Source organism: Gavialis gangeticus, unplaced genomic scaffold (genome assembly GCF_001723915.1).
Source record: "Gavialis gangeticus isolate Ggan-Ray unplaced genomic scaffold, GavGan_comp1, whole genome shotgun sequence".
Taxonomy (NCBI): Eukaryota; Metazoa; Chordata; order Crocodylia; family Gavialidae; genus Gavialis; species Gavialis gangeticus.
Genome location: NW_017729009.1, coordinates 15,473,238 through 15,482,475, shown reverse-complemented (window position 1 = coordinate 15,482,475; position 9,238 = coordinate 15,473,238).

The window sequence follows — 9,238 nt, the reverse complement described above, 5'->3', positions numbered from 1 at the left end:
TTCTTTAGCCTCCTCTGAGTTCACCCAGAAGTGATGCTGGGTTTTTGGTAACTGTCTTGGTCTAAGGATATAGGCCAGAAAGTCTCTTTGAGTAGCTATGATCTCTTTTATTGAGATCAGTTGGTCTAATAAAAGAGATCACATCTACTCAAAGAGCCTTGCCTGCCCAGAAATGGTGGTCATTATAACATGAACCACAGTCTGGCACATCACAACCAGCTTCCCTTATTGCTGCTTTGTTTTGGAGGCTAATACACAGGTATTCACTATATACAATATATATATCTATCTATATCTCAGAGCTGGTAAATACAAATTGTATAGAATCACCACCTCCCCTTTTCCTTAGGTTTAGCTATATTAAAAACAATAAAATTACAAAAATTCAGCTCAACCCTCCCCAAGTTTGGTTGCTCCTAGACATTTCATTGCAGGATCTTTTCACCCACATTAAGGAGACTGGCTTCTAAGAGAGCCACACCCATCTCCTTTATAATTGGGTGGAGTGATGTGTCACCTGCTTTGATGCGAAGGTAGAATCAATGTAACCTTTACCCTGTGATGATCAACAGGAAATACTATGCATTACAGCATGGCTGAGCCTGAAAAGTTGCTCCGTGCCAGGTCCTGGTGGGATTCCACTTCATTGTGATTTAAACCATCAGATTTCTTTCAGGTGGCAGAAAATAAAAGAGTTTGTGCTTGCTCTACTAAAAGACTGGGCACCTATGATTTTGGTGAGGTAGTGATGGCTCTCTGAGTGAAATAACGAACCCATACTGCAAAAGACAGGCACCTAAGAAAGGCAATTCAGAAAATGTGCATGCTGAGCTGGGTATGACCCAGAGCTAGAAAATAGGAAACAAAAAAGCACAGAGATGTTTCTGAATTCCTACCCCTATCTGGAGTGTAGGGGCCTGAGTCAGGTTTTTCCACCCACTGGGGATTCAAAACCCACTTCTGAGCGTGTTTACAGCTGTTCTTTCAAATCAACAGAACAGAGCTCACTATTTAGTTTTCAAAGGACAGTGACTGGTATGCTACTAAGACTCTTTTTGCTTGCTGTCCTTCTGGTCTCATGTGTCTTGCATTCCTATCTGCCCCATGCCACAGTTTTAACAGATGTTGAGAGAGCCACAACCCAGCTGGACTGGTTAGGGCACTCTCCTGGGAGGTGTCAGTCTCCCAGACTCATGAAGAAATTGGACCCAGATCTCCCGCGTCCTGGGTGAGGGCTCTAGCTACTAGGCTAATATGTAGAAGGAGGACACCAGCACTACTGCCTCCTGCTGCTATGGTTAAAAATAAAGCAGCCAGGACTGCATTGTATAAGGGGCTTAATCTCTGTGCATTAGGTATGGTCTCAGCATAAGATACTTAAGCACCACTCTGCCTAGCTCCTGGGTCCTGTTGTAGCTGAGGTAGGAGCTAGACACAGCTCCCCAGGGCAGGACAGTTCTGGGCATCCATAGAAGGCAGAATGACAGACACCTGGGGATCTTTCCAGCCAAACAAGAGGTTTAGGCACTTCCAGGGAGAAGTGATTACTGAGCAAGGTTTTTTTGGACTGCAATTTTAGACTAAGACACCCAAGTCTCTCTTCTTAGATCTGTCCTTTTTCCCAATTCACCACCTTATGGTGAATAAGGTCTTTTCCAACTCATCATCATGACTGATAATTAAGATTCTTGAGGCCAGTTTCTGCTCTCAGCTACACCTGAGAAACCTCATTGTCTACTTATGATAACTCAATGACAACTGTGCATCCCAATTAGTCTTTAGCAGGTTGGCAGAGATGTCATTGTGGGCACAGTAATTGCTGACGATGAAGAGAGAGAATCTTGGTGAATTTGTGGGAGTTGTTTGTTAGGAAAAACACAAACATCATCTTACTTGTAAGATGAGCAAGCTTGATATGGAAATCAGTAAGAAAACATTAATACCAAATCTCATGCTATTTTAGACCTACTTTTCAGATAAAACTGCATTTTATTAATGGTCACTAACCTCTAAGACTATTATCCAGCCACTGTATAACAGTAAAGTGAGGTATTGATTGCAATGGTGCAGAACTTTTTAAGTAATAAAGGTCACAACTTGCAAATGCACATGAAAAATAATATTACTCTGATAAAAAGAAATAACAGAAACTGACTTTTTGGAAGAACAGGGGAGTAACACAATTCTCATTAGATGTTATCTCTGGTAATTTAACTTCTAAAAGGTAGGGGAAAAAAATGAACATCTTTGACAGTAATCAACCTACCCTCTGAGATAGCCCTAAAAACCTGCAGCTGATATAATATTAGGGAGCTATTAGTACTCCCAGTATCCTTTAACAGAAAAAACAAATTAAACTAAAGATCTATTTAGAGATCAGCTACATTATCCTAATAAGCCAAAGACAAAACCTTGAAAGAAGACAAACACCTTAGCAGCTAAAGAACGAGCCAATATTCACATCCTTGCAGGTGATTTTGAAACAACCCTGTTACAACAAATCCAAGAACAACTTAAGCTATAGAACTTGCAACAGATGTTGTGTGTCAAGAGACTGATCGTGCCATCTAGTTCCAGGTAAGATGATACGCTCCCCAGCTGAACCAAAAGAAGCAGAATCTGCTAGTGATTTACAAAGCTGGTGACTCAAGCTTTAAGCCTGCTGTAGGGAATTATGGCTAATCAAATACTGAAACATTTAACAAAGTACTTTATTTTCCTTCTAGCTTTATTATGACATTACCTGCTGTGTTTTAAGAGGAGGAATGGGTACATGTTCTGAGTTCATCCCTTAGTTCATTGTTTTGGTGACAGTTAGTCTTCAATTCAGCTGTGCCTGATATTGCTCAAAAATGTGGTCTGAGGAAGGATCATAGGACTAAATCATCCAGCCAAGTATCTGTCTATTTGCTCTTGAAAGAAACTCTTTACACAGAATACTGAAGTCTGATACCCTAGTGAAGTTCCAATGGAGATAAATATATTATGAAAAGAACAATATATGCGCACCCATATGTTTTTTATTTTGTTTTGGAAGAACAACTCAAAAAGAGAGGATTCTCAAATCTCCATTCTCATTAATCCTTTAGCTTCTCTCCTGAGATTATTGACAGAGTCACTAATTAGCATCAAGTGTCATGGTGGATTTATAATCCAGACACTTGTCCGCAGGGAAATGGTTTTAGAGGACTCATTATCACTACTGCTACATACTTCAACCACCTTAAAGAAGGAGCAAAACTAATGACAAAATAGCATGCAGCTGAATATATGGATTCTTGTCATCCCAGACTTCAATCCCAGAATTTTATTTACAGACTGACCTTCTGCAGAGATAAGCTTCTAACCTTCTTTGTTTTCTTGTCTTTTAACGTCTTTTAAGCATTCAACCTGGGGCCCCATATCTACGAAGGTGATAGCCAGATTAATAACTCTTTTACTCTTGTCTTCTTCCTCACTTTCTTTCCGTGAGAACTTCATGAACTCCTGGCCCCATCCTAACTTCTCTTAAATCAATGCATGTGTGAACAGAGCGTGAATGTACTGAGAGTCAAGTTGCTTGCTTCAGAGAAGCCTTGTCACATCAATCTATTTCAGGCAAAGCAAATTTGGGGTAGTAAAGCAAATCATGCAGCAAAATGCACGATAATTATAACTTTTCCCAACTTCAACTTAGTTGATTCAGGTGTAGGCTCAACATCCTACTGCCCTTTAGAAGGTAGCTATCTCTACCCTAATTGCATCTAGACTTGGGCCCAGATCCTTCTGTTGATTTAACTAAGAGTCCCAGTTAGATGCCTAAATAGTTTTGTGGATCTGGGCCTTGGGTCATCATTCTTCAGCTTATGTTGCTACTCCACTGAGGTTCAGCTGACTTGGTCTTTTATAGCCAAAACATTCCATCTTCTTGAAAGGATCTTTTAAAATTACGTTCAGCTTCTGAACTATGAAAAATTGCCATCAGATATCTAAAACAGCTCAGTCAGGCCTGACCCATCTGATTCAGAACAGCCTCAGCATAAAAGATGATCATGCTTCTCAGCTCTACTGCATCCTTCAGCAATAGCTGTGGTTCACAGTTTCAAGCTGGGGACTGAGTCAGGACTCCCTAGGTTGTATTCATAGTCCTTCTGCTGGCTTGGACTTTGATGTTGAGTGTGTCATTTTCCTGCTATGTAAAATAAACACCTTTCAGTGATGGTGTGAGGATGCACTGATTCATTTTTAAAAGCACTTTGAGATTCTGTGATGAAAGATGTTATATAAATTCAAGAAATTTTATTTGACTAAAAGAAGTAAATATATATTCCTTTGCTGGGATAAAGGGATTCCAGACAACTTCGGAGAAGTGGAGAACTGGACTCTTAGCCTGGATCTCATGTTTGTTCCTGCTATCATAAACCTGACATTTTGATTTAGCTTGTTTCTGCAAAAAAAATAAAAATTAAAGGTGGACAGTGTGGAGGGCAGACAGTCAGAAAGCTTAGCAAAATCAGCAGCTTCTGGGACCAATTATGCACTGAAAAAACTGCTGGCACGTTACATGAGCTCTGCTTACGGATCTATTGTCCAAATAAAATAATGCACGTATTTGGAGGGGTTGTTTGTCAAACTTAACTGTGTTTTCACTCCGTTAGGTAGTTTATTTACCATGTCTTCTTATTTAATCGTGTGTGTGTGTGCGCATGCGTGAATGTATTATTATTAGTTATCTGTATTTAATCTTATAACTTCTTGATTATATTATTTTAGCATGGCTAGGGTTTGTACAAAAAATGTTGAGATTCTGTTCTCCTTTAAAGACACTCAGACACCATGGTGATAAGTATGGTGTCTGACTTATTAGAATACAAGGGAATTTTGGAATGGTATTTTATATTTATTTCTATAGATAAAATGTATACCCCAATATGGCATGCTCTACAGTGACAAGAAACCCATATGATATTATACAGCATGTTGTCAGAATATGTCACACACAGCTTTTCACTAATGACATTACCAGTATTATTCCTAATGGTTTGAACACAGAAAAACCTGCTAGAAATGCCTGAGTTATTGTCATAACTCTGACATTGGGAACCTTTGTGCAAGTCACTTCAATTCTCTGCCGCAATCTCTTTTGTAAAATGTGGTATTTTATCTAGTGTAACACACCCTGACTTGGTGATAAATGCATGTGGGTGATGTAGGTGTATGCCAATACCACCACCCACACAGATAAGGCATTCATTAGGAGTGTGGAAGGCCAACACCACATACGCTTAAAACTCTTCCCTTGACTCCAGGAATGGAGCTGACTAAATCTGAATTGGAGGGTAAGATGTAGGGTTTTGAAACTGAAATATCTGAGAGAGTCTCAAAACTGAAACAGAGAAAAGACAAGAGCACTGTGATGTGTATTGTCATTTTTCCCACTTACTTAGGAGTAAAAAGAAAAAAGGCTACCTGCTGCCTTGGCCTGGAATTTCAAATACCCCTCTCCCAAAGGATCATCCCTCTTTTACATAGATTATGGGACACCATGAAAAATAAACTGAACATACATTTGCCAAACTAATCAACTGTAAATGTAGGTATATGTTCTTGCTTTTTTCTCCCTTTTTCCATTTTATTTTTATTTTTTCTGATTATCTCTTCTACTCCTCCTTTTAATTTTCTTCTCTCTCTACTTGCTTCTAGGGTGGCCATCTTGGAGGACAGTCCAGTTGTCCTCTACTGATACAAAACCGGACACCTTTATGTCCTCTATTTTTCTCTTGAAGAGAATTTTTTTCCAATTTTTCTCTTGAAGAGAGAAATAGAGGACATAAAGACGTCGGCTTTCACATCAATAGAGGACAGAGGATTAGAAAATTGGAATGTGCTCTATGATGGCCACCTTACTTGCTTCTATCTTCCTACCATCCTGTCTATACATCCATATTTTATTTATTCCATTTTCTGTCCCTTTCCATATTTTATTTATTCCATTTTTCTCTCCCTTTCTCTTTCTTTGAAAAGAATGTTCTTCTTTACACGAACTGGTAGATCATCTTTTCTTGTAATCTTTTCATTCCCCTCCATCCCTCTATTATCTCCCTCACTCCTGTATTTAACTTCATTTGTTGTGCATTCCTGACTCCACTGCTGCCTATAGCAAACTGTTGTCCCATTCTTACTGTCCCATCCCTTGTATTTTATGCTTTCCTTTTAGCCATAGTTATTTCTTTCAATCCACAACACAGTTGCTACACTTTTCCACTCTTCCCTTTTTTCTTTGTCCCTATGATTTGTCTCTACCTGCAAAGAATGTTCTCTCTCTAACGTTAATGTACCCCACCCTAGTGGTGTGGGCACTGGGGCGACTGGCTGGAAGCCGAGTGTTTAAGGCCATAACAGAAGTGCACATGACGTGGCCCTGGTAGACTCCAATGAATCTGCAAATTCTGCTAAACACCTTGTCACACAAGGACACAAGAAAGGAAAGGAATCTCTTCTCCACTGTCTAAGCCCTATTCATTACTATTAAATTCTAATAGCTCCGAAGATATCCTTCCAATTGCCACTAGTTGCTGAAGTTGTCCCCAACTGCCGTCAATGATTTACCAGCTGCCATAGACTTCCCTCCCCAATTGCCACCATTCATCTCCTGTGTTCAGCTACCACTGTCACCATAGCTTTCCCATCCACTCCTACCATGAAATGCCACCTGAAGTACTCTGACAAGTTCTTCAGCTACCGCAGGTGTTCCTCCAAAAGATCGGCAGCAGTGGCCACATTCATCCTCTAGCTGTAACTACAACAGATTTCTTTCCACCTTTCACAGATACACCTCTCACAGGTTTCCCACCAATTACCGTAGATATGCCACTAACTCTGCCCCGTGCAGCCAGAGGTATCCCACAGGTTTCCACTGTTAACAGCTGCCAAAGCTTTCTCTCCAAATGCTATCAGATATATCATGAGTGTTCCTCCTACTCAGTCACCAACTGCCATGGTTTGTGCTTCAGCTGCTACAGGAGTTGCTTCAACTCTGACACCAGTTGCCACCAATATTCTTCCCATTGACACAAGCTGTTCCCAGCTGCCCTTTGTATCCAGTTTCCATCGTCTCCGACTGCTTGTGTCATCGCTTCAAGTGTTGTAACTGCTGTGGTGCCCCCTGCTAAACTTCCCTACACCCCCATTCACTGCCACCAACCTCAAATCACACTCTTGTTCTCAGATAACACATTAGATATGACTTTTTTCTAAGCTGCCTTACTGGCATATTTATGAGGGCCAGAAGCTGCATGTTCTCGGCTGAATAAGCAGGCTTGCTGGGGCATTACCAGTGGAAGCTGTCATATTTCTTTTCGCTGATCTTCTAATATCGTAGTCTGTAGTCATCCAAAACCTGCAGAGGTAATTCATTTTAATACAAAAATCTGCCACAGCACTAATTTATGGCTATGCTGATTCTAATGAAAGTGCATGAGTTTATTATTATGCCTTTCCTTTTCATGGTGTCATTTATGGTGCTTTGTTTTGTTCCAGTTTCTCTACATTATCATAGTGATTGTCCCCACAAATAACGGTCCCCACATGCCAGTCCCTACTTTATCCGAGTGTGATAGTCTTTTGCCTCTGTACATCTTTAAAGTACAATACAAAACTTCTGCTGAATACAAGGTGGAGTATTAGAATCAAAGTTTTCCATCCATTAAAATCTTTAGAACAACATGGCAGGAGTGTCTTGCTGTGCAACTGCCCGGCAATGAAAAACAAAAGGAGGTGAACTGAAGAAACTGGGTGCCAGTTTCATGTTTGTGAAAATATGTGTGTGGCAACTACTAGATCCAAAATGTGATGACTGAGAACCCAGAACCAAAAGAGGGAATGCTGTTTCTCCAGCATCGGTTATAGTCTCTCCCCCTTTATCAGATTTCTCTTATCCAGAATATTTTGCTCTGGCTGGCTCTGAACTGATTTTCAGTATTTCTTCTTGTGCTATTGTTCTTGGTTTTATCTTTTCCACAGACTTTAATGGGACCGATAGAGGAGTCAGATAAATTTTCTCATCACAGATGTTTCTGACCTGTAACTTTCAAGGCTATCCTTAAATGTATTCAAATTTAGCCTTGCCATGTTTCAGTATAGACTGTATTTAGGGCCAAGTTACTGACAATCTTCTAAAAACCTAAATAGTCAGGTTTCCATGCCAGAAAACCACAATCAATGTCAAAACTGATTTTGAAAAGTTATTTGTTCAGTTCCTATCTACCTCATTCATATTTGCTTGTATTTTAGTGACTGCCTCTCATGCTACAGTAGGGAAAGTTGGACAAAAGTGTATGGGTGTTTATGTGTGCATTCACACGTTCTTCATATAAACAGCACAGACCATTCATCTCTGCTTTGCATGCTATGACACCGATTTAACACTGAAAGAGAGAAAATGTCTTTAAAGCTGCTATAGCAGAGGTTGTCAAACTGTGGTCCGCGAGCTGTACTCAGGTGGTCTGAAGAAAGGTTGCCGAACAATCGAGACTATCTGTACTTATAAAGGTAAGACTACTGATAATAAATTATGAGTTTTGCACTTTGATTTGTAGAACAAAAAAAAGTCAAGTAGTCCACCAAGACCCTCAGCAATTTTCAAGTGGTCTGCAAAAAAAGTATGTTTCAGAACCACTGTGCTATCGGGCCCAGTGATGTAGGGCCTTGCCGATGGTCTGGGTACTGCATGCTGTCAAAACCTAGAGCATCTTTCCCTGTTGTAATATGGGTGAAAAGCCCGGCTCCACGGGGATGTAGACAGGCTCTGTGCACTCTGTTTTAATGGGCACTGGACGCCTGTCCCTGAGGGGAGAGCTCTGCCTGGTATAAGGATCTGGGGCTTTCGGTCAATACAAGGCTCACATCAGGTGGGCATCCATGCTCTTCTTTACGGAGCCATTCAGCTACGGCATCAGGAACTCGGTCCCTTACGAGCACCAGTGTCTCTTGTCTTCCTAATCATGGCCCTTGAACCCTGGGGTCCGGCTTGGTGAGAGCCCCATGGATTAGGACACACTGAGGCCCTAAGCTATGTCCATCTTGAGAGGCACCGTACGATAAAAATAATCCATGAAAACGGATTTCCGTGACACTTCATGACAAATCGTTATTTCTGCACAAACGAAGGAACTCAACATGCATAATAACTGTAGAGCCGCCAACATCTATATTTTTGGTCCTATTAAAATGAAAACGTCCAGGTTTTTTTTTTTTTTTT